The 26,887-nt window shown below is 45.2% G+C and overlaps 1 protein-coding gene across 4 annotated transcripts in view; it reads right to left on the bottom strand.

Moving 5' to 3' along the window:
- Window positions 1-26,887, bottom strand: part of LOC147101268 (F-box/LRR-repeat protein 20) — a 138,487-nt gene that overhangs the window by 89,463 nt on the left and 22,137 nt on the right. The window contains exon 2 of one of the 4 annotated variants that reach the window (XM_085966561.1): window positions 14,259-14,350. The exons of the other annotated variants lie outside the window; for them this stretch is intronic. The gene's annotated coding sequence lies outside the window, so the exon portion shown is untranslated. The remainder of the gene's footprint in view (window positions 1-14,258; window positions 14,351-26,887) is intronic. 4 annotated transcript variants of the gene reach the window in all.

Raw genomic sequence — 26,887 nt, 5'->3', positions numbered from 1 at the left:
TCGCACTTTTCTGCGTTAGATTTCATCTGCCACGTTTGCCCATTCCACCAGCCTGTCTATGCCCTCTTGAAGTCAATCACCATCCTCCTCACTGTTCACTATACTTCCAAGTTTTGTGTCATCTGCAAATTTTGAAATTGTGCCCTGTACACCCAAGTCCAAGTCATTAATATACATCAAGAAAAGCAGCAGTCCTAGCACCAACCCCTGGGGAACACCATTGTGCATCTTCCTCCAGTCCAATAAACCACCATTCACCACTACTCTCTGTTTTCTGTCACTTAGCCAATTTCGTACCCATGTTGCCACTGTCCCTTTTATTCTATGGGCTTCAACTTTGCTGGCAAGCCTATTATGTGGCATCTTATCAAACGCCTTTTGGAAGTCCACGTACACTGCATCAACCACGTTGTTCTCATCAACCTTCTCAGTTACCTCATCAAAAAACTCAATCAAGTTAGTTAAACATGATTTGCTTTTAAGAAATCCGTGCTGGCTTTCCTCAATTAATCCACACTTGTCCAAGTGACTGTTAATTTGATTATAGTTTCTAAAAGCTTCCCCACTAGAGGTTAAACTGACTGGCATGCAGTTGCTTGGTTTATCATTACACTCTTTTTTGAACAAGGGTGTAACATTTGAAATTCTCCAGTCCTCTAGCACCACCCCCGTATCCAAGGAGGTTTGGAAAAGTATGGCCAGTACCTCCGCGATTTCCACCTTTACTTCTCTCAGCGTTCTAGGATGCATCCAGTCCTGGTGACTTATCTACTTTAAAGTACAGCCAGCCTTTCTAGTACCCCCGAATCAATTTTTATCCCATCCAGTAACTCAACTACCTCCTCTTTCACTATGACTTTGGCAGCATCTTCCTTGGTAAAGACAGATACAAAGTACTCATTTAGTACCTCTGCCATGCTCTCTGCCTCCATGCGTAGGTCTCCATTTTGGTCACTAATCATGACCCCCCCCCCCCCCTTCTTACTAACAGTTTACTATTTATATGCCTATAGAAGACTTTTGGGTTCCCTTTTATGTTAGCTGCCAATCTAGTCGCATACTCTCTCTTTGCCCCTCTTATTTCCTTTTTCACTTCCCCTCTGAACTTCCTATATTCAGCCTGGTTCTCACTTGTATTCTCAACCTGACATCTGTCATATGCCCCTTTTTTCTGCTTCATCTTACTCTCTATCTCTTTTGTCATCCAGGGAGCTCTTGCTTTGGTTGCCCTACTTTTCCCCCTCATGGGAATGTACCTCAACTGTACCCGAACCACCTCCTCTTTACAGGCACCCCATTGTTCCATTACAGTTTTGCCTGCCAATCTTTGATTCCAATTTACCCAGGCCAGATCCATTCTCAACCCACTGAAATTGACCTTCCTCTGATTAAGTACTTTTACTCTAGATCGCTCCCTGTCCTTTTCCATAACTAATCTAAACCTTATGATACTATGATCACTGTTCCCTAAATGTTCCGCTACTGACACTTGCTCCACTTGACTGACCCCATTGCCCAGAACCAGATCCAGCAATGCCTCCTTCCTTGTTGGGCCGAAAACATTCTGATCAGGAAAGTTCTCCTGAACACTTCAGAAATTCTTCCCCTCTCTACCCTTTACACTCTCACTACCCCATTCTATATTAGGATAGTTGAAGTCTCCCATTATCACTACTCTAGTTCTTGCACCTCTCTAATTTCCCTGCAAATTTGCTCCTCTATATCCTTCCCACTAGTTGGCGGCCTATAGAATACGCCTTGTAGTGTAACGGCACCTCTATTATTTCTGAACTCTAACCAAATAGATTCTGTCCATGACCCCTCCAGAACATCCTCCCTCTCCAACACTAATATTCTCCTTAAATCAATACTGCCACCCACCTTCTTTCTTTCCTTTCTGATCTTTCCTGAACACCTTATATCCAGGAATATTTAGTACCCAAGCCTGCCCTTTTTTGAGCCAGGTCTCAGTTTTCACCACATCATCATATTCCCATGTGGCTATTTGCACCTGCACCAACCTTATTTACCTCGCTTTGTATGTTTCCACACATGCACTGTAAACCTATCTTAGACCTTCTTGTATTCTCTCTTAGTCTGCCCCCACCTAATACCGTACCATTTCTTACTCTAGTGCGATCTGTCTCTCCCAATCCTTTGTGCACCTTGTTTCTCCTTTCTAATGCCACATCCTGGTACCCATCCCGCTACCAAATTAGTTTAAACCCTCCCAACAGCACTAGTAAACCACCCCCCGCGATTAGTCCGGGCTCTGTTGAGGTGCAACCCGTCTGGCCTATACAAGTCCCACCTCCCCCAGAACCAGTCCCAATGTCCCAGGAATCTAAAGCCCTCCCTCCTGCACCATCACTCCAGCTATGCATTCATCTGCTCTATCCTCTTATTTCTATACTCACTAGCTCTTGGCACCGGGAGTAATCCGGAAATTACTACTTTTGAGGTCCTGCTTTTTAATCTCTTTCTTAGGCCCCTAAAATCTGCCTGCAGGATCTCATCCCTCTTTCTACCCATGTCGTTGATACCGATATGGACCAAGACCTCTGGCTGTTCACCCTCCCCCCTCAATGTCCTGCAGCCGTTCATTTATATACTTACTAGCTCGTGGCAGCGGGAGTAATCTGGAGATTACTACCTTTGAGGTCCTGCTTTTTAATCTCCTTCCTAGCTCCCTAAAATCTGCTTGCAGGACTTCATCCCTCTTCCTACCTTTATTGTGGATACAGATATGGACCCCAACCTCTGGCTGTTCACCCTCCCCCTCAGAATGTTCTGCAGCCGCTCAGTGACAGCCTTGACCCTGGTTCCAGGGAGGCAACATACCATCCTGGAATTACGTCTGTGGCCACAGAAATGCCCGTGTTTCCCTAACTATCAAATCGCCCATCACCGTACAGCTGAGCTACCCGTGGTCTAGGCTCTGGCTGTACTTCCCCAGTGGAAACCATCGTCTTCACCAGTATACTGGTTAGAGAGCGAGATGCACTCAGGGGACTCCTGCACTACCTGTCTGGTCCTCCTTGTCTGTCTGATGGTCACCCATCCCCTTTCTGCCTGCACAATCTTATGCCGCGGGGTGACCACCTCCTAAAACATGCTATCCATGTAGCTCGGAGCCTCATGGATTCCCCGCAGTGATGTCAGCTGCTGCTCAAGCTCTGAAACCTGGAGCTCGAGCTCTTCCAGCTGACATTTCCTGCACATGTGGTTGTCCAGGACATGGGAAACATCCTGGCGTTCCCACATGACACAAGATGTGCATTCTTCGGGACGGAGGTGCCCGGCCATGCCTCTACTTAATAGACCATTAACTAACTTAAAATAATCTCAAGACTTAAAAAAAAAACACCACCAATCAGCTCCTTCCCTTGTGCCGACGTCACTTTAGGTTTTTAAACTCACTCCCTGACGCTCGCGCTCCCTCCGGGCTTTGGGGCCTACCTTTATCTGTGGCCGCTCCCCTCACTCTCCCGCAGGTCCGCTCTCATGCCTATTAATTTGGAGTCCTTGGGTTCTGTGGCTCAACTCCTCCTTTTCAGTTAGATGTCTCAACCGTCTTCCTCCTCTGCACCGAATTCCTGCTCTCACCAAATTCTTCCACTCTGTTTACGATCCACTCCGTTTGCGTTCTCCAAGCTCTGTGCTGCATGATTCTATAGTTCAATGAATGTCTACCTGAAACCAGCCTTGGAGATCACACTGGAGAGACCCACTTGGATGTCATAGGTTTGTGTGCCAGGCTGCCAGTCACCTCCGTAGGGAATCTGCATCCTTGCTGCTCTTGGATTCTAATTCTAAACTTAAGCTTGGTACTGTCCAGGTTTCCTCAATCTGGTATGTCAGCTATGCGCCATTGCTTCTCCACTGATTTAGTTAGAGAAACATCTATATGATTGAGCTGCTAAAGCTGATCCTGGGCCCAGGTAGCTCCACATTTTGGAACCCATTCTCCATCAATACGGGTGATGAGGTCAACTGAAGTACTCCCACACTGCCCCTCAATCTGGTCTGAAGCTGCAATCTTCCTCATCTGTATGGCTCAGTATCATAGTGGACAGCATTTATCACATTTACAAACTGAGCCAGAAGGGAAGCTCAGCTGATCATATTAAGAATGTTCTCAAAAGACTATATAAAACAAACAGAGCAAAAACATTTCTGTGCACTAGTGTAATATGCAAAAGCCCAGATACCTAGGCCGCTTGTCTAAGCTTCTACTGCTCACCCCAAAACCACACCCATTATGTAAATCAGGACACCATAGGAAATCAAAATCAGTATTTTAAACACAGAAACATAGAAGATAGGAGCAGGAGTAGGCCATTCGGCCCCTCGAGCCTGCTCCGCCATTCAATGCGATCATGGCGGATCATCCAAATTCAGTACCCTGTCCCTGCCTTCTCTCCATATCCCTTGATCCCTTTAGCCTTAATATATCTAACTCCTTCTTGAATATATTTAATGAATTGGCCTCAACTGTCTTCTGTGGTAGAGAATTCCACAGGTTCGCCACTCTCTGGGTGAAGAAATTCCTCCTCATCTCAGTCTAAGGATAAGGGGTAAGCCATTTAGGACTGTGACCCCTGGTTCCGGACTCCCCCGCCATCAGGAACATCCTTCCTGCATCTAGTCTGTCTAGTCCTGTTAGAATTTTATAAGTTTCAAATGAGATCCCCTCTCATTCTTCTAAACTCTAGCGAATATAAGCCTAATCGACCCAATCTCTCTTCATAAGTCATTTCTGCCATCCCAGGTATCAGTCTGGAAATGTCAAGTATTCAATGAATGGCACAATATGGTAACCAACAATGAATGGTTTTAGGAGGTTTTTTTTTTTTTTTTATAAATACAAGTATCTGGCTAATAACTCGGCCCTACCTGTGGTAAACATATTATTGCATGAGGCAAGTTAGTGTGGCGTTCCACACCTATAGTATGGTAGGTCAGGTCTGCATTCTATCAGCATTGCAGAATTAACAATAGCGGCAACAGACTGATAAGATCTGACCTAGAAATAAACATTCGATCACACACGGGAAATGAGACCAGCATTTTAAACACAATCCAATTCATTAGCCACAGAAAGGGGAGCATACTGTACATAGATTGAGGGGGGACTGGGCTTTTTAATGACCAAGTAACCCAGGCAAAGACCAAGCACCAAGACTGACAAGAGTAACAACAGAGAGGAGATAAATCGAAAAATAGTTGGATTGTAGGAATTACCGAATTCCTACGAATAACTGAGATCGACACCAGAAAACGATTAAACAGGTCTTTACTCAACGGAGATGCCACGAGGACTGACTGGGCAGTCCCGTGGTTTGCGACGTGACGTCATCGCGTTTGCCCGCGTTTTCCCGCGCTCTTAAAGGGGCCACGCCCCGTACATGCAAACTCTATATACAAAATACAGTAATGCCTAACACAATGGTACAGGTTTAGGCTGGTGTTAGAACATCGTTAAAGAGAATTATATACAGTTAGCCAGAATCATTCAGTGGTTCTGCCACATGCGCCCCCCCAGAATTCGCTTTAACAGACAAAGTCAAACGGTGAGGGGGAGAACGACTCCTGTACTCTCGAGGCGGAGGTTGCTGGTCGGCTGGGGGTCTGGCGGGCGGTCGCACTTGATCTGCCGTAACGACGACGGGTGACCGACCCCGTCTCGGCGGTTGTGCTGTCTCGACGGGGCGGTCGAGGTCCAAATGTGCTGGCTTTAAGCGGTCGACCGAAATGTAGTCCGGTTTACCACCGACATCTACCGTGAAGGTTTTGTCCCCCGCTTCCAACACGTGGAAGGGACCGGTATATGGGGCCTTGAGCGGATCCCTATGCACATCATGGCGAATAAAGACGTATTCAGCCTTGTGAAGCACCGTGGGAACGTGTGACCTCTGCAGCCCATGGTGCGAAGTGGGCACCGGTGCGAAACATCTGGCTGCCTCCTGGTGACTAGCAAGCTGGGCAGACGCGGACCATGGCTCCGTCGATGTTGGTAGGAAGTCCCCTGGGACCCGCAGTTGCTGACCATACACCAGCTCCGCTGATGAAGAGTGACGGTCTTCTTTGGGGGCCGTGCGAAGGACCCACGGTAGCTTGTCTGCCCATCCAGCGTCCTGGAGGCTGGCTCTCAAGGCGGCCTTCATTGACCGGTGGAAGCGTTCGCAGAGGCCATTCGCCTGTGGGTGGTAGGCTGTGGTGCGGTGTAATTTGACACCGAGTCCTTGGGCCACTGCATTCCAGAGTTCGGAGGAAAACTGCGGTCCCCTGTCTGACGAAATATCGGCGGGTACTCCGAAATGGGCGATCCAGGAGGAAATGAACGCCCTGGCCACGTCCGCCGAAGTAGTGGATGACAGGGGGACCGCCTCCGGCCATCTGGTGGTGCGTTCAACCATGGTCGGGATGTGTGAAAAACCATGGGAGGGTGGGAGTGGTCCTACCAGGTCCACGTTGACGTGGTCAAAACGTCGCTCCAGAACTGTGAAGGCGGCCAACGGAGCTTTGATGTGGCGCTGTACCATGGCCTTTTGGCAGACCACGCAGGTGTTGGCCCAGTCGCGAACATCCTTATGCATGCCATGCCATACAAATTTCGCTGACTTCAGTTTCTGAGAGGCCTTCATTCCAGGGTGTGACAACCCATGTATGGCGTCGAACACTTTGCGGCACCAGACGACCGGCACGATAGGGCGAGGATCCTGTACGGAGACGTCGCACAACAGTGTGGTACCTGCCGAATGGAACTGGACGTCGGCCAACTGGAGGCCAGTGATGGCTGTTCGGTAAGCTTGGACTTCCAGGTCTGAGGCTTGGTCCGCTGCCATGAGGGCGTAGTCGAAGCCCAAATGAACCGTATTGACGATTGCGCGGGAGAGGCAGTCTGCCACCAGGTTGTCTTTACCAGCCACGTGTCGTATATCCGTCGTGAATTCGGATATGTAGGTCAGTTGACGCTGCTGTCGGGCTGACCACGGTTCGGCGGTCTTGGACATTGCAAAGGTCAGCGGCTTATGGTCCACAAAAGCGGCTTAAAGGACGTCCTTCCAGAAGGAACCGAAAATGGCGGATGGCCAGAAAAAGGGCGAGCAACTCCCGGTCGAATGTGCTGTATGCTCTCTCGTTCTGCCGTAGTTGACAGCTGAAGAATGTCAACGGCTGCCACGTCCCGTTCACGGCACCGACTGCGTAGTCCGACGCGTCGGTGGTGAGGGCGATGGTGGCTCCTGGCAGCAGGTGCGCCAGCATAGTCGCGTTGGCTAAGGCACTTTTGGTGTCGGCGAACGCTCGGGCCATGTCATCCGTCCAGTCTACCGGGTTCTTGCCAGTCTTGCCCTTGAGGGCCTCGTACAGGGGCTGCATGAGTAGTGCTGCCTTAGGCACGAAACGGTGGTAAAAGTTTACCATGCCTAGGAATTCCCGCAGGGCCTTTATGTTCTGCGGGCGTGGAAAGGATGTCACCGCCTCTACCTTCGAAGGTAAAGGAACCGCTCCCTCTGAGGTGATGCGATGCCCCAGGAAGTCAATTTGGTGCAGGCCAAACTGACACTTGGCCGGGTGATAATCAGGCAGTGTTGGCTCGGGCGTCGAAAAAGGGTGCGTAGGCGACAGGTATGTTCTTCCTTAGTAGGACTGGCAATTAGAATATCGTCCAGGTAGACAAAGAGGAACTTGAGGTCCCGCAGCACGGAGTCCATCAGGCGTTGGAAAGCCTGGGCAGCGTTCTCCAACCCAAACAGCATCCGTAAAAACTCGAAGAGGCCGAACGGGGTGATGACTGCGGTCTTCTGGACGTCTTGTGGATGAACTGGGACCTGGTGGTAGCCCCGGACGAGGTCGACTTTTGAGAACACGGTGTTCCCTGCCAAATGGGCAGAGAAATCCTGGATATGGGGGGGGGGATCGGGTACCGATCAGGAGTGGTGGAGTCATTTAGTCGTCGATAGTCGCCGCATGGCCGCCATGCTTCGGGACGATATGGAGGGGTGAAGACCAGGGACTAGTCGACCGGCGAATAATCCCTAACCGTTCCATGGTTGTGAACTCCGCTTTTGCGACCACCAGCTTGGCGCCGAGCCCGCGCATAGACCGGGGGGCCGTTGGTGGTGATGTGGTGTTCCACACCACGTTTCGTGGCTGTGGAGGAGAACGTGGGTCTTGTCAGGTCGGGGAATTCGCTGAGCAGGCGAGCGAACTCATCAGGAGTCGGGAACGCACAGGAGACGGTGCGCGACGTAGTGTTACTGCTGTAACACGGAAGAGAATTAAAAGTTGCTGCGTTGATCAGCCGCCGGTTCCTAACGTCGACCAGGAGGCTGTTGGTGCACAGGAAATCCGTGCCGAGGGGGGGCTGGGAAACTTTGGCCATAACAAACTCCCAATGAAAACGTTGCCCCCCGAAGCACAACTCCACTCGCCGTCTGCCAAAGGTCCGAATTGTTCCGCCATTGGCCGCTTCAAGGGCGGGGCCGTGATTCCCCGTCTGCACAGAGGGCGAACGCGGGTAAAATGCTGCACTGCGCTTGGGTGTCGCACAGAAAACGACGACCGGAGAGAGAGTATCGGTGATGAAGAGCAATTTTCCCGCATTGCCGATTGCCATTGCGGCCGTGGGTGCCCGTTAGACCCGTTCCTCGGTGGTCGCAGTGTCAGTCATTGGTTTTTTGGGGGGGAAAACTGCAGGGAGGGCGGCAACGCTTCGCTTTCGCGCCGAACTGCGCGTGGCAGAAACACAGCCCAGCAGGCGGACGAGCTGGGGCGGTGTCTGCGGGGGGGACGGGTGCCTCGTGGCGGCGCAGTACTGCCGAGTTACAGCGAAAATTGTGTCAGCCTCCGCAGCGAGTGTTGCGCAGTCTTCAACTTCAGATCTGGCCAGAGCAGCTTGTACCTGTTCAGGCAGTTGGCTGAGGAAAATCTCGTGGAATAGGAAACATTCCCGTTCTGAGCCCAGGAGTGTGAGCATTTGGCTCATCAACTCTGAAGGCTTGGAGCCCCCGAGCCCAGGCATAGTGAGTAATCGACGGGCGCGCTCCGATTTTGAGAGCCCGAAAACCTGCAGTAACCGCGCCTTGAGGGTTTCATACTTGCGCTCCGTTGGGGGGTTTTCGAGGAGGCTGACGATCCGAGAGGCGGTAGAGCTGTCGAGTGCGGAGACCACGTAAAGATACTTGGTCTGATCCGCGTCGATGTTCCTCAGGGCGAACTGGGCCTCGACCTGAATAAACCACGAGGGCGCTTGCTGCTCCCAGAACTGCGGTAGCTTTAGCAAAACGGCGTTCGCTTCCATGCTGTGCTCTTCTTTTGTGAAAACGTTCACAAAAATGGGGTCACCAATGTAGGAATTACCGAATTCCTACGAATAACAGATCGACACCAGAGAACGATTAAACAGGTCTTTACTCAACGGAGATGCCACGAGGACTGACTGGGCAGTCCCGTGGTTTGCGACGTGACGTCATCGCGTTTTCCCGCGCTCTTAAAGGGGCCACGCCCCGTACATGCAAACTCTATATACAAAACACAGTAATGCCTAACACAATGGTACAGGTTTAGGCTGGTGTTAGAACCTCGTTAAAGAGAATTATATACAGTTAGCCAGAGTCATTCAGTGGTTCTGCCACAGGATAACACCAAGACTGGGTTTTAGAAACTTGTAGATGGAAGATAGTGAGAAGAAGTAGAGCCCCATCTTTTCACAAACTGTAAAATCATTGCATTATATATTTTTCATACAAAAGATTAGATAAACTATTATACTGTGAATTTAAAAAGGAATGGTTAGCCGACTTCTGAAAAGAATTCCTCGGTCTTTGTATGAAGAAAGTGACAGCACACGAATCTGTCCCGAGATAGTTATGGTTTTTATTTGGGGTCGGGGGTAAGGAACGAGTGCGACCAGTCACCTACAAGTTCATTGCATTTGCAGCCCTCATATTTTTCACACAATAATTTAATGTGAGCTTGTAGCCTCGTATTGGTGCCAAGCTATTTGATAAGTCAGGTCAACAACAAATCAACCCATCAGAAGAACAGAAGTCTGAAATCTACCTGAATGGCAAAACTGATCAATGACATGATGTTGCCACAGTGAGACAGTCCCCACATTACATCCATCAGCATCTCAGTTATAAGCCTTCGAAAAGGACTCTAAAATTTGGGATACATTAAGACAGCTTAAAGCGCTACATTAGTCAAGCACTGGAATGCTGATTATCTGCTTTGTAATTATAGAATCTTGTAAAAAAAAGTTGACCATTCGTTTTAGCCTAAATGATTCAGCCACACAGCATGGTGTGTTTTGCTTTTCACAGTTGACAAGAGTGCTTGGTGCGCGGGCCACGTGAAATATCTTGGTAAAATGGTAACTGTTAAGCTTGTGGCTCATTACTCTCATTCATGACACACAACAGTGTAAGTTTCTAAACTTATGTGGCACGGGTCTGCCTATGAATTATGCTACGAGCATAAACAAGGTGAATTGGGAGAAAGTCTGAACTGTAAATGAGTTTCACCGTTCTGAGATCCAAGGGAAAAATATATTTAAAAGTCAGAGACCATGTAAGGAGTCGTGATTTCAACACAGTGTTAATGGTTTGTACGATCTTTGCAGTGGTTTCCAATTTGCTCAAGTGATCTGTCAGCTACTGATCCTGCAGCTTTTTAAAACTGTATTTATAGCGTCCTATTGAGGTCAGACTCTTGCTGAAGTTCAACTTGTTTGCCACTATTAAACAGGTCAAATTATGTATTCCAAGTTGCTGGCAACCGAACCCAGGTCCATCTCAGACTGTGGGGTCATGCTAGTGTCAAGGGGATGATGCTAGTATAAACCTGCAGCAGAGGCATCATCAAGATCCCTGTGCCGGTCAGCAAATTCTTCCCTACCAGCTATTGCATTTTCCTCATCCGCCTTCCCTATTACCAGACTCGATCCTCAACAATTTTAAATTGCAGTGAGTTTGATGCATCATCTAATACGAGCACATAATGAAAGAAAAATCTAAAGCACCCTAATAAGATTGTATATGCATATATTTGTCCAAAGAATGTGGGTGTGCCTATCTGGACAAACTGACTAGCTCCATTCAGTCTGCGCTGTTGGATTAGATTGCTGAGCCTAGCTTAAAGCGGTCACTGTACAAACAAGGAATTAGCTTCCAAGCCCCGAATTAATAGTAAATGTAAAAGCTGTTTTGTATTGAGGAGTCACGTCACTGCACAGTACCAACGCTAGTGAATTCTTCACTTTGCCAATTGCTCCAATGGTGATTAGTTTGCACTTTTGCAAATTACTGCTGTCCGGAGCCAGTTTAGTGTTTTATTTAAAATGTACAATCTACTGATGTTATTTTATTAGAAATATTGCATATCAACGTACAATATACTCTGCTGCCAAGGTTCAGCTGTGTTTAATCGACGCTGTCCCTTTTAGACCTTAATGCCTAATTACTGTAAATCCCAAGGTCAAGTGCTGTTGCAGATTGGCAAGTGCTGGTAAATTTCCAACTCCAGGTCAAAAAGAAGCCAGCATGAAATGATTGCCTTCTCTATTTTTAATACTTTCTAACCATTTGAAGTGTGACCACTGTGTACTAAACACAAGAGTTTTAAATCTTGTGTCAGCCGTGGCTCAGTTGGGAGCACCCTTGCCTCCGAGTCCAAAGGTTACGGGTTCAAGTCCGACTCCAGAGACTTGAGCACAGAAATCTAGGCTGACGCTCAGTGCAGTGCTGAGGAGTGCTGCATTGTTGGAGGTGTCGTCATTCGGATGAGACATTAAACAGAGGCTCTCACGTGGATGTAAAAGATCCCATGGCCACTATTTTGAAGAAGAGCAGGGGAATTATCCCCAGTGTTCTGACCAATATTTATCCCTCAATCAACATCACTAAAAGCAGATTATTTGGTCATTATCACAATGCTGTTTGTGGGAGCTTGCTGTGCGCAAGTTGGCTACTGCGATTCCTACATTACAACAGTGACTACACTTCAAAAGTACTTCATTGGTTATAAAGCACTTTGGGATGTCCAGTGGTCGTGAAAGGTGCTATATAAATGCAAGTCTTTCTTTTTTCTTAGAAGATCTCCCATGGCATTGCACATGGTATATCAGGCGATATGCAGTTTAGGGGCAGAAGTGGTATGCCAATATAATGCACAAGATATTATTACTTTGTGATCTTAAAGGCCACTACTTCGCACTATAATTGTGCAGCTTTGTCTTTAGCACCAAAAAGCCCAACGGTTGAGTAAACAGAGTTTCCGATTATTCAGCATTCAACTTTTCTCTTTTTTTAAAAATTTGTTTCTGGGATGTAGGTGTTGCTGGCAAAGCCAGCGTTTATTGCCCTCCCCCAAATGCCCTAGAGGTGCTGGTGGAGCACCGGCTTATTGAACCGTTGCTGTCCGTGCACTGAAGGCACTCCCACAGTGCTGTTAGGGAGGGAGTTCCAGGATTTCGACCCAGTGACGATGAAGGATCGGCGATATATTTCCAAGTCAGGATGGTGTTTTACTTGGAGGGGAACTTGGAGGTGGTGGTGTTCCCATGAGCCTGCTGCCCTTGTCCTTCTAGGTGGTGGAGCTCGCGGGTTTGGGAGGTGCTGTCGAAGTAGTCTTGGAGAGTTGCTGCAGTGCATCTTGTAGATGCAGCCATGGTACGCCGGTGGTGGAGGGAGCGAATGTTTAAGGTGGTGGATGGGGTGCCAATCAAGCAGACTGCTTTGTCCTGGATGGTGTCGAGCTTCGAGTATTGTTGGAGGTGCACTCATTCAGGCAAGTATTGTTTGGTCAGGGAACTTTGCAAATTGGAATACTGCTCGTCAGTCTCAGGCTCCAGCTCGCAAAATTGCAGGTAGCTTTGTGACAAGGTGTGATGTCTGTGCTTGCAGATGCAGTTTCCAATATATTAACTCGGAAGTCATCTGCAATGTTACTCATGGAAAGGTGGAAAACAATGTTTTACGCTATGTTTCATGTTTAAATTGCGTTGTATTATGGGAGCATTAACACTACTTTCAGGTTCCAGTTATACAAGTATGGCCATATTTACATGGAAAATGTAAATCAGTAGCATTGTTTATAATGTTTACTTGCTCGTGTACTCAACTTTATGGCTTACCATTATTATTTTTTTAAATGCAAGATATACTGGAAGATATTCCAGGCAAGAAGTATGTAGCAGTACAGGGGAGAGGAGCGGGAGAGCATTCCAGGGATATGGGAGCAGTGGGATATTGACATTTGAAGTAGTGATACTGGTTAGTTCACAGTGTGTGACTATGAGAGTGAATGGTGGGTTGTGGCAATGGTGGGAGGGGGATCTTGGGGTATTGGATGGCTGCGAAGGGTATGGGAGCATTTGGGAAGGGGACTGCTGGCCATGGAAGTACTGGGATGGAGATATCAGGGGATGGGGTTGCATAGTCTGGAACCACTAGGAGATGGATTGTGGGGCTCTGGGTGAAGTGGATGCGCTGCTGGGTTTTGAAAGCACTAAGGACGAGGGTACATGGATGTGAGACTATTAGGAGGAGGTGGGATCTGGAACCGTTGGAGGGGGCCATTGGAAGTGGTACTGTTGAGTTTGTTGGGTGGAGTCGGTTGATATTTGTGGAGCCAGGAGAGAGTGAAGGAAAGTGAAGGGAAATACCCTCTTGAAATAGTAGAAGAGGTTTCCCAGCACGGAGGTGGAATGTTATCTTAATTATTTAAAGTGCTTACTGCGATAACTGTCAAAAAGTATGCCAGCAATTATAATACAAGCACACTATACACTTGATATGCTCCTGATGGAGTGCTGGAAAGCCATTCACAGGAGCCCGCCCTGCTCACAGAAAGGCCTGGAAACCAATGTTAAGTCTTACTACGCTTTTAAGTTCTCAGTTTACATCCCAGAAGGCCTTGGCAGAGGACAGCTGGGGCAGAGGGGCCAGGTTTTCACAGGCGTAAGGCGATTGGCATTGTAGAGAACAGCAAATTCGTGACAAGGTGTGATGTCTGTGCTTACAGATGCAGTTTCCAATATATTAACTAGGAAGTCATCTGCAATGTTACTCATGGCGAGGTGGAAAACAAAATGTTTTATGCTATGTTTCATGTTTAAATTGCGTTAATTATGGGAAGACTCAGAGCTGACATCAATCAAGGAGGAAGAATGAACCAATCAGTGGTAAGTATAACAAATAGGCTTAGATATAGGAAGTTTAAGTATGACAGAAAGAAAATGTTACACTTACAGGAAGTGACGCTATACACAAGATAGACAGAGATATCTCTTCTGGTATGGTTTTCTTCGAACGTAGCTCAACCTCAAAATACAAATCGCTTTCTGTGAAGTCAATTATATTTAAGAGGTAATTAGGTAAACATTGAAGAGGACAAATGTTAAAGGGTACGTAGAAAGAGCAGGATAATGGAATTAGAATAGTTCCAATGTGGAGCTAAGAGCCGCACACAGACCATTGGCCAAATGGCTTCTTTCAGTACTGAAACTTCTACCATTCTCTGATCCTAACCTAATCCCCGAGGGGAAGGCACCGGAGATCATTCCTTTATGAATCTGGTACCATTCAGGGCTGTATTGGTCAGATGATTACGAAGGCCTCATTCTGAACCTGCTTCAGTTCTAGGAGGACAGGAGGAGGCAGCAAAAACACCCAATCTGAAGCTCTAAGCTGCACCTGGGTAGAGACACACTAAAGTGCATTCAGCAAAGAAGCTTTGTACTGAGGCTAAACAGAGAAAGAATACACCAAAATTAAGCTAACATTTTTCTCCATTTATTCAACTTCCACATATAAACTATTTATTATCACTAGGCAAGGAAAAGCAGAGAATTTTCACTTTGATATCGATTTCAGAAGTTCCTTAGCTTGAGTTTCACAAGCAATAAAGATCTGTGCAGCAAGTAAACCAAATAACTGCCTTGCAGGTAGTGTTAAAATATTATTTGTATATTGGTCCAGAAGGTGACTGTAGAATGAAGAGAATGAGTTATAACTTTCCCTGGTAATTCCCTACCAGACAAGAAATAACAGAACACATTCTATATTTAATAACTGCTGTACAATTATGGGTTTACCTAAGACTCTATGACTACTCCTCTTAAAGAAAGTTTCTCAATTCAAATTATTTGATATCATTTTTAAGCACTAAATTCCATGTTGTCGTGTTATTTATATCGCTTAATTCAAATTATTGGATAGTTCTACTTTTGCAGCCACAGGAAACGACTGAATTTTCAGCAGTAGACTGCAACTTGGGACTGAAAGACCTCTGGTCCTAGCTATATGGAGTGCCGAGGCTCTGAACATCCTTTCCAATGAAGAGACGCATGAAGGCCATGCCCCCTTAATTCCTCAGATCAACAAAATTCCTAAAATTACAATATTAGGCAACAATGAAACATGGTCCTTATTTTTTTAGCTGCACACCAAGTACAGTTAAAAAAAAAGCCACGCATCTTTTTTAAAGCATCTTTTTGGATCCAGGGAGCTCGCCTGTTGAATTTTTCTTCATGGCACATCATAAGAGTTAAAGGGCTGATATAGAACCATTAACCTCAAGTATTAAAACTGGAGTAAACAGCAACTGTAAATTTAAAAATCTGCATTAATATAGCACCGTATTACTTCATTGAAACATCTGAAAGCACCTCACGCTGTGAATTAGTTCTTGAAGTGCAGTGCCTATTAATATATTAGCAAACACATCATCCATTCTACGGGAGTGATGTACCCCAATCAGCAACGAGATGAATGAACCAGTTAATCTGGGTTAGTGGAGGGTTGGCCAGGACATTAGAACTCCCTGCGTCAGGCTCGTGTATTCAGGAACCAAGCTATGCAATGGATGCTGTGAATAGTAATATGCCAAATCCCTCCAACATGGGGTTACTAGTTACAAGCGTCGCTTTCTAGGAATGGATCTTGTGAATAATCCTGATGGATGCTGCATGACATATATCTTCTCTAAAATTTATCTTATATAATGTTAGATATCTTGGATCAATCATTTAAAGATTGGTTTAAGTCAGATGTGTCTCAAGAGACACCCCATTCTTCTGTGACGATGGTGACCAACACAGATAATCAGTTTGTACAATCAGACTTTAACAGCATATTCAATAGGAAATGTATATCCTAAATAGGTTTTCTTTGTTTCATTGTCTTTGGTCAGGATCTAATTAAGACAAAGTTATTGGGTGGCTAGGACAGTCTATTAGAAATGTTTTCATATAAAAACCATTAACAGACTATGGAACAGACTAATTTAATCTCTCCAATTGTCGAACCGTTAAGGGAAATGGATATAGGGGAAGAGATGAGCATTTAAACATTAAAAGCTCAGCATGAGATCTCGGTCAAGCTCCCAGTCTGTTTAGGTTAAGGAAATATTTCTAACCCGAAAGGCATCCAGTAGCAGAAATCACAGAACTAAAGCAGAGCAGTCAGAGCTCAGGAGATCCAAACCCCGTGGATGAACCGAGATTCAGCATCATCCACATACATCACATCCGGAAGGTCTACGAAGAGACAAACTGATTATTTCTTGTAAAAACATGTCATAAAAAAGGGTTTTTTAACCCCATATGGACTGATTGAATGCAGTACAATGTTTTGCCTCATCATTTGGCATATGATAGAATAGTACAGCATAGGCTTCTGTATATAATTAACCTGTAAATAAATCTGTTCAAGTAGTTTTACCCTCGCACAAGCTTCTGTGCAAAAATTAACCTGTAAATAAATCTGTTCCAAGTAGTTTCACCCTCTACACGTTGGTCTGTTGGGATGTCATTTTCCCCTTTTCTAAAAAGGTAGGAGGATGTGGTGGTCACCCGCATGATCTCCAGTGATCAATACTATAATTAGGAGTTAATTGCTAAACCCAAGCAGACTAAACTAAACAAATTATGTTCCATCGACAGAGAGCTTGGTTGAAAAGATACCCAGTCTGCTTATGGAAACTGCTTCTGAGCCATGAACACAAGACAAAGGTGTTGGGGAAAAGTCTGAACCATAACAGTTGCTTAACAAGCCTCTAACATTGAACACGCTCAAAGTGCTGGGACAGAAATAGAAAAACATTTTCTTCTTTACACCAGAGCCATGGCTGCGTGGCATTGTGGCAACAAACACCTCTCCCATTTCTTTTCATTACTACTATAGTACAGTCTATCCAGACTCTGAATAATACAACAACTAACTACAGTATATTGGTAATAAAAAGTCAGTCACCAGGGAAAGGGGAAGCGCCAGTTTGTAACCACAATTACCTCAGTATATTAGTTGCTGGATGATGGACTAAAAAGACAATGTCGCCTCTTGGTTAGTCTCGGTGAAAATATCCCAGGGATTACCATGCAAGAGAGGTTTGTTCCAACAGTCTGAAAAATGCTTGCATCCAACACTACAAAAATAGCTGAGACACTCAGCCCCCAACATCATTAACTAAAGGTCAGCTCCATAAATTTAAACCCAAACAGTGATTGTCTATACTCAAACTGAATTACATCATCAGTAAATAGTTATCATAATGAAGTCACTTTATTTCTGCAGTTCCAGTCCGAGCTTTTAAAGAAATCGGTTCTCCCCACGCTCTTTAGAGCAGTGTCATAGTTTCACTTCTCATTCACACCTCGACATCCTTAAGTAAACAACGTGCATTTATACAGCGCCTTTAATGTTGGAAAAACGTCCCAAAGGGAACAGATACCGAACTGCAAAAAGCGACAGGGGGATTTAAGGAGGAATTCCAGAGAGTGGGACCTAGGTGGATGAAGACATGGTAATCAATGGTGGGTCAGGAAGATGCAATTGAGGCCAGAGTCAGAGGAATGGATAGTTTAGGAAAAGGGTTATAGATTGGAGGAAGTTAGAGGGCGAGAGGCCACGGTGGGATTTAAATAAAAAGGTAATAAAATCAAGACACAAAACTATAAAACAGGGACACTTAAAAATTACAGGTACTAACCAGTGAAAACTACTCTGACTATGAATGGCCAACATGGTGCCTACCATTTATTACATCAAAGCTATAGTGCCCTGGATGATTCAGTAGGTAGATGTTCTGCATGGTACATGACTGTGCCACAGACCAGGAGCATCTTCCATTCCTTGTCTGTGCGGAGTTGGCTGATCTCAGCACTTGATGCACTGCAATTGGTCTCAGTGTCCTTGGGCCTGCGCAGGTGGGAGTAGGGGGAGGAAGGTTGTTGAGGGAGGGGAAGAAAAATTACTCGGGGGTTCCTATTCCTGACTTGATATCCAATTAGCCCTGCTGGAAGTAACACATGTGGACACTGGAATAGGACACAAGCATGGGTGGGGAAGATGATGATGATTTTGGGGGGGGGGGGGGGGGGGGGGGGAAGCGACAAAGAAAGATTTGAGAGTTAAGTCCTATTTCATTTTGGAGAGGAGTCTTTGAATTTGAAGAAGCGATGTCAAGGAGAAGATTACAAGCAGAATTAACCTTACTACCCATCAGCTTGGTTCAGTGTGAAGCTTGCCACGAAGTCAGAGCTTCCCTCCTTGTACGTGAGGTAACTTCTGGACTCCAATTTCCACTTCACCACGGTAGCAGAGCCAATACAAGGAACTCCTCACACGGAGGCTGCAGGCACAAGCCTCGAGCACTTTGTGGCACACTTCAATCCACCCGCTTAAAACCAAATCCTGAATTCATGCCTTATTACATTAGCACCGTGCCTTCAGCTGCCTAGCCCCCAAGCTCTGGAATTCCCTCCCTAAGCCTCTCCGCACCTCTACCTTTCTCTCCTCCTCCAAGACTCTTAAAGACTACCTCTTTGACCAAGCTTTTGGTGACCTGTCCTAATGTCTCTATTTGGCTTGGTATTGCTCCTGTGAAGCACCTTGGGATGTTTTACTCCATTAAAGGCGCTATATAAATGCAAGTTATTGATTCTCCTTTCCCAATTAGTGTTTCCCTGAATAATGCTGCCAGTTAGTCAGATAGAGAACACAAAAAAAATCACTGCAACAATAAGACGACAATGACTTGCATTTATATAGCGCCTTTCACGACCACCGGACGTCTCAAAGCACTTTACAGCCAATGAAATACTTTTGAATTGGAGTCACTGTTGTAATGTGGGGGGACAAGACATCAAAATACATTGAACAGATTTTTAAACACTCACATGAAGAATTAGAGTTCGATTTGAAAATCAATCAGAATGGGGGGGGGGGGGGGGAAAGGCTTGGTTAAATGTTCAGCCTAAAGATTCACTTCATTTGGAAAAACTTCTGTATTTCATCATATATTGTACTGCTGACAGAAAAGGTTAACCCTCACCCAGATCATTTGAATCATTCAGAAGCCTTAAAAGCAGCCTAAAGTCAAGGTTGTCTGAATATTGCACTGAAGAATTTCAAGTTTATATCCTTACTAGATTTCCTCCAACTCGGTTTCTGCCCTTGACGCCTAGATGGCTCATTGTGGAAATGCTCAGCCGTGTAGTACGGAGCTATCCAGGCACGGAAAGTCTCAAGCTCAATTGCTATCTGTGCCAAGCTAGCCAACATACGCCTGGAAGGTGCTGGAGCACACAATTAACCTTGGGGGTCAGAGACCAGGGAGAGAGAAAAACAAAAACACTCAGCTGCGTCATTTCCACTGGCAAATAGTCCATTGGCACTCACTATCCAACCTCACGTGAAGACGAGCCACTTGGTGAGGTACCAAAGCGCCATCAGCACCTGTAGAACTAAACCTGGCAATCAGGCCCTCAAAACCCAGGCAACTCAGTCCTACTTGTGCTTACCATTCTTACTTGCTGATTTATCTTGCTTGAATTTTACAGGCCTGGAGGATTGGGAAGGGGCTTTGCTTAGTGCTGCTGTCTCACTGGTTACATAGGATATACGGCACAGAAACAGGCCATTCGGCCCAACTAGTCCATGCCAGCGTTTATGCTCCAAACGAGCCTCCTCCCGTCTTTCCTCATCTAAATCTATCAGCATAACCCTCTATTCCCTTCTACCTCATATGCTTCTCTAGCCTCCCCTTAAGTGCATCCATACCATTCGCTTCAACCACTCCCTGTGGTAGCGAGTTCCACATTCTCACCACTCTTTGGGTAAAGAAGTTTCTTCTGAATTCCCTATTGGATTTCTTGGTGACTATCTTATATTGATGGCCTCCAGTTTTGCTCTTCTCCACAAGTGGAAACATTCTCTCTGTATCCACTATCAAAACCATTCATAATTTTAAAGACCTCTATTAGGCCACCCCTCAGCAATTTTGAGATACGTGCAAATTAGTGGGAACCACGATTTAAATTTTCTACACGGTCCCCAATGCTCCATGGTGCGCACCAATGCAGCGCACAAAAACAGAAATGTTAGACACCCCAATCTAGATAGAACTGTGAACAATATCCTACTGACGTGCTAGAGGGCACTATACTGAGGGAGGCAGCATCCCTTTAATAAGATATCAACCCTTGGGCACATCAGTGTTGTCCCTTAAAGGTCCCATGCCACTAAACAAAGACTAGAGGTCTGGCTAATAATCTCTGATGAAACCTCTCTCATACCAGCTACCCTCAGGAGCTGCAACATAAAGGAGATAGACAATCCCTGGAGCTAACCGGGTTAAAGACAAAACTCAATGACAAATACACTATGGCCCGATTTTGCGGTGGGTATGCCGATGTACTCCCAGAGTACGCAGTCATACCTCCTTTGAAATCCACAACGCATGCGCTAAATCCCAAACCAGCAGTCAGTCAACGTATGCACTGACAGGCCATCCGCACGGCCCAAGAAAAAGCAATTGCTGGCGCAGAGTTGAGCAATTTGCCCACCAATTGCCCAGTAGTTGCGTACAGAAAGGTTATGGTTGATGGAAACAGACACAGGGTCTGTTTGCATCAGCGTAAGGGGATACCTTAGGCATGTTTTAAACCTGTTCATCTCGGAAATCATATAGCTGAGCTGTATCAAATAAGTTTTTCTTGTTTCTGTAAATTAGAGTTTTAATGATGTCGATAATTATCAGCAAAATTAAATTGTGAAGTTGATGGAAAGAAGCTAATTAGAAATTAAATTCCAATCCTGTAAATTGTAATTAAATCTGATTACAGGATTCCATTAAATCGGATTATGGGATTCCCTTCTGAAATGATGTAAAATCTAATTCTGTTTGATGATTGGAGGACCAGGCCCACGTGATCCCAAGTACGCTTCCGCACAGGCTGCATCCCTGGGATCCGTGGGCCATTACGCTGCCCTCCTACTCACAGCGTCAGACTGCAAGTTTTCGCAGGCGGGCCGCCATCAGGTAGGTGTGTATTCCTTTCCACAGGTCGGCAGTGTACTCGAGGTACGCCACCAGCCGCAATATTTGGCCCTATAAATTTAACATTAGATCCATTTCCGAAATTGAAATTGAGTATGTATGTCAAAATTGCTAAAACTAACTGATCTTGGTGTTCTGATTTAAGATTTAGATCCCAGCCCTAAATGAGATTATAGCTCTCAACACTAATCCAAAATCTTTATTCAACACAAGTCCAAACACTGAATAAGTCAAATTGCGTTTTTAATCTCAACGTTACGTAGATCCAAGCTGTAATCCTGAATTTTTTCCCTTCTATTTACTCCCTGGAGGCAGTGTCGCATGTTGAGGAGCAGGTACATGAATGTGGTCAGTCCTCAAGTGCCTTACCCAAGTAATCTTCCTACATATGCAAGACTCTACTGTAAGTATTGCTAGGCTCTTAAACCATGGAGGGAATCAAAGCTGAGCACAAGTCCTCATCAGCACCCACACAGATGCACCATCTAATAGGGTCCAGAGCAGGAGCGGAGTCAATCAACCCTCCAGCCAGAGGACATGAAAACCAATTGTAATACACCACAACCACTCTCGACAAGGAACGGTTAACTCAGCACAGAAGCCAGGAATTTCCCTGATCTTTATGGTGAGAAGCACAATGAGTAATTGTGCAATGCTCAACAATGCCAAATTCCAACCCAACCAGACAGGATTAAAGACAAAGCTTGTATCAAGTTAAGCAACTTACTTAGCTTCTAGCGCATTGTAATTAACTTTGGAGAGACCACAAGTACTAGCACTTAGCTCTTCAAAATCCTAATGGAACTGCTGACCAAGACAATGGACATACTGTAGGCTGTTTAACACTTTACCCTTACATTCATATCCCTTCTCCTGGTTATTGGATCACACAGATTGGACTTTTCAAGTAACAGAGTGGACTTTGGCTCAGCAACTCCACAATAATTTTAACCTTAAATATTCCAACCCATATTCCCATCCTTAATTCCTGGCTCTCTCAACAGCTTAGTGAGTAAAGATAATGACCCACTAAGCTATACAAATGAGGCCTTGGGTTTGATTCTCGGAATCCACTTGGTTAGGTGATCTCAGTTAGGCTGCAAATGGCCTCAGAACCTCGGTAAATACCATCACCTTAGAGTTCCCCTCCACCCGGTCACATTACCCTTTCCTGGACATGAATTGGCATTTCTTCAATGACACTGGGTTAAAATTCTGGAATGTCCGACAATTGCTCCTACCACAAGGACTGCAGCAGTTCAAGAGGGCAGTCCACTACCGCCTCACAGAGCAACTAGGGATGGGCAATAAATGTGGCCTTGCCAGCACTGCCTATGAACAATTCTTTTTTTTTTTTTTTTTATAAAGCCTGTAGATTGAAAGACAAGAAGTTCAACAGGTTTGACATCATAAGACAGAGATAGAACAGCACCTCGTCTTCCGATTAGGCACTCTGCAGCCTTCCGGACTCGGCACTCTGCAGCCTTCCGGACTCGGCACTCTGCAGCCTTCCGGACTCGCTATCGAGTTCAACAATTTCAGATCATAACCTCGGCCCCCATTACATTTTTTCTTGTAATTTTTCCACTCCTTGTTCCTCCCCCCCTTTCCTTTTGTTTCTCTCTCACACCTGGCAGCTATCTCTTGCCCTGCCAGTACACTTCACACCTAATCTCAGCCTATTACCATCTCGTCTAGCTTTGAATACCTTTTATTGTCTCTTACTTCTTTTGTCCGATCGCAGCCCTGCCTTCGATCTATGTTATTTTCTTTCCAGTTTTGAAGAAGGGTTCGACCCGAAACGTCAATTCAAATTTCTCTCCACGGATGTTGCCTGACCTGCTGAGTTTTTCCAGCATTCTCTGTTGTTATTTAGAATCAGAAACATTGCCATGAACCTCTGTTTCAATGCAGGGAGGAGTAAAAGACTTAAGGTAGTGGCATCCCTTTGGAACATATCCACTCAGCATCAGTGGAAGGAAACAAGACAGATGATGGGTCAGTTGTGGGCTTCCATTCCTAACCTTCCCCAAATCAGTTATCAGTGGGACTCAGTCAAGTACAAACTGCTATCTTGCAATGCAACTGAGAAACTCCTCCCTTCAGTGACTGAAGCAGAAAAATACAAAACGTGAAAAGTGAGCAATGTGGCTGGAATTATGCTAGTATATAATTAAGAGATATGTTGTTGAAAAAGCCTATTGTAAGCCTCAGTTAATACATACGGCTCTATATGAATTGTAGGGTGCGCTATGAAACAGCAGAGCGACATTATCGGAAAATGGTTGCACTCAGGATCGCAAACAAATCAAGTCAACAACCTATTTGAGCTTCATAGGTATAAAAGCTCTGGAAGGTGTCAGATGATCAAGATCCCAACAAAGCCAGTGCATTCTATTTTTAGTTGGATGAAAAGGATGATTAATAGAATTGCCATTTTATCCTTTTTAAAAAAAAAGCACACCACTTATCAGCTAATCATGGAGTTAATGATACAAGTGTCTAGCTCCTAAACATTCGACCACTATTTCAGAGCTTTGTACACGTATTAGGTGATCTCACAAACACTCAAGAAAGCCCCTCCCTCGCCCATTCTCCGTGAGTTGTTTTTTTTATTTTTATAAATACAGGCACACAGACACACCAGCAATGATTATGTCGGCTGGTCAAAAGAAATGTCTCAGAATCCAGTGTGCATTCACTATGCAAAAAACAGTGATTGGAAGTATTGTACAGAGACTTCAAGTACAATTCTTAGATCATAAGGGAATCTAGCTAATCGAACGCACGCCTAAGCACATATACACATTCATCAATATGGCACGGTTTAATCCTGTGGCACATGCTCTGGTTGAGAGGACAGGTGGGCACTGTACATTCCTTTGACTCCTGCTAATCCAATTCTGTAATCAGCTCAAGCACAACCCAGCAGGCTAGTTAGCATGCCTCATCAAAGTTCTGCATCCACTGCTTGCGGATGGTCAACAGAGACTAACATCGGAGGGAAGTGCTAGTGCCAATGTCAGCACTAATTGCAATTTGAACCAGTGTGTGTCCCCCAGTCCCCGATACATAACCCCCTTTCGGTCTTTTGCTCTGTCTCCACAACCCCTCCTCAGTCCTCACCCCACCAAATGCAGGAGGAAATTCTTATCGTTTTCATTTCTTACACAGAGAAAAGATTATTCAGTTTAACTTACTAATTTTGAAAATCTGAACTTTTGCGATTTCCGTACAGAAAAAAACACACAAGCTTGGTTTTATCCAGAATTTCATCACGTCGCTCTCAAAGCGCATCACATCCAATCAATTACTTTTTGAAGTGCAGTCGCAATTTGTATGTAAATGCGGCAAACAATTTGTGCACAAGGCCCCCAAACAGCAAATAAATGATTGGCCAGTTAATCTGCAGTATTGGTTGAGGGAGGACTGTGGGCCAGGACACCAGGAGAACATCTTTGAGGGGGATATTTCATATCTATCTGATCTACCATAACAGGCAGATGGGCCTCAAATTTAAACAAAGGATGGAAGGAAAAGCACAAAAAACACAAGAAATAAGCAGTCTCCTTTCACATCTGGGTCTGACTCCACACCCGGACTCTAAAGCCCCGAAGCAAAGAGCTGGAGGCAGTTTCCCCCTCTCCCATTTCCTCTTGGGCACGAGTCCACGGCACAAAACTGCCCATAATTCAGCATAACGAGCAATCTCATTCCAGGAGACTTGTATAAGAAATAGAAATATCACATCAGTGCATTCTTGAGAGGCTGGGGGCCAAGACATATTGCTGAGGCAGAGAATTTTACTCTGCATCCACCTTATTCTATACCTTATCTTGGAGGACTTGTTGTGGACAGTGATCGGAAAACTTTCTATTCCCAGAGCTCTTCATTGAAAACCACTATAATATGAATTTTATCAGGTCTGTAGTTTAACATAAATTTACATTACATTGCATGGGGACTGAGGAGGAAAGTAGGCAGAACGACGTCTTTTAACGGTCCCCAGTAGAGCTCGTGGTATTGACAGTGTGTAACTGAGACACACAGTTCAGAGGGTCCCAGGTTTCATTACCAGCCTGAGCGGACATAGCTAAACTCAGCCAGGGTGACAAGAGAAGCTCTACAATCAGCCTTTATATGCCTGAATTTGGGGGGGTTGGAAATCAACTGCTTAGTGTCCTTTCTGCTGACTGCCATCCCAATGACTGTTGGAAGATGCATGTGTTGGCATTGGACGAGGGCGGGATTGGACTCAGCCGTGATGCCTTCCACGGAATATAGCCAGTGCTCACTACCTGGATTAAGACACGATGACCACATGGATGATGTGCTGGGGAGCTGTTGATTCCCATGGAACCCTAGGTCAGCATGCCTCTTTCTTTTTCGTCCCTCTTCCTCTCGTGAAAGTGAGTTTCAAAAAGAGTGTCCTTTTACTTCTGACACCCAACTTCAAATCATCAGGTTTTGAAGGAGTTTCGGAGTTAGAAAATGTAATAAAGCCAATTTTAAACACACAGTTGGAGCGGAGGCACCACTGGCTCATTAATTACCTCCATTACATTAATTCAGCTGCAGCATGCCATCAAGTTTGGTAATGACTCCAAGGCTAGTTCCACCAATGTCATCATCACTCTCTGCTTCATATCAAAACAGTTGGATCTACAAATTTCACTAGTTTCTGAATTATGTTGTGTGTCTGATCAGATTTCACACCTCCTGTTGATATTGCCAATACTGGGTGTTTTGTAATCAGAACTACTGTCATTTGGGAATTGTTGATACATCACATTTTCCACCCTCTATTATTCTGATTTGCTTGGTCTCAACGATATATATTACAAAATAGAAACAGAAAATGCTGCAAATGCACAGTGGGTCCATGAAAAAAGAAAAAAAAACACTGAGTGTGGTCACTTCATCAGAGGCCGAATGATTGGGTGCGTATTTCCAGCATTATCTGTTCTTATTTGACTTCTAGCATTTGCTTTTTATTAATGTTGTAAAAACCGCCTTTAAAAAGGGTTCATAAATGTGAGCTTCGCTGCTTCAGCAGACACCGATTCAATCCAAGACGCTCATGGAACTCCAGACAGAGAGGCAGAGACATGCCAGTCGTGGATTGGTGAGCAGCAATGCAGGATCACAAGATGAAAATAGATGAGGAAAGGCCATTTGTTCACCCATCCAAAATGAGCAACCTATAGTCCACCCAACAGACATTTAATGGCCACTTTCACCTCCACTACTCTTCCTAGGTGTCCACTGCCCTTTATGAAGAAATTCTTCCTGACATCCATCCTAATTTTGTCCTTCACACGTTGTCCCCCTTGTAGTAATGGTCTGATGTGACAAAAATAAAGCATTTGGTCTGGGGCAGTCTATTGATTGATCAACAATAAAAGAAACCAAACAACACAGGATTAATGCTGGTTTCTGAAAGTTACAGGTTTTATACATTTCGATCTGGCTGGCCAAAGTCAATTAATGTATGGTTTTTGAGTTTTGATTCCTGTCAAACAAAAAGAGTGAGTTTAAG

Source organism: Somniosus microcephalus, chromosome 24 (genome assembly GCF_052327205.1).
Source record: "Somniosus microcephalus isolate GS21.2 chromosome 24, FLI_Smic_1.0, whole genome shotgun sequence".
In the NCBI taxonomy this organism is placed as follows: domain Eukaryota; kingdom Metazoa; phylum Chordata; class Chondrichthyes; order Squaliformes; family Somniosidae; genus Somniosus; species Somniosus microcephalus.
This window is presented reverse-complemented; position numbering and strand designations above follow the sequence as displayed.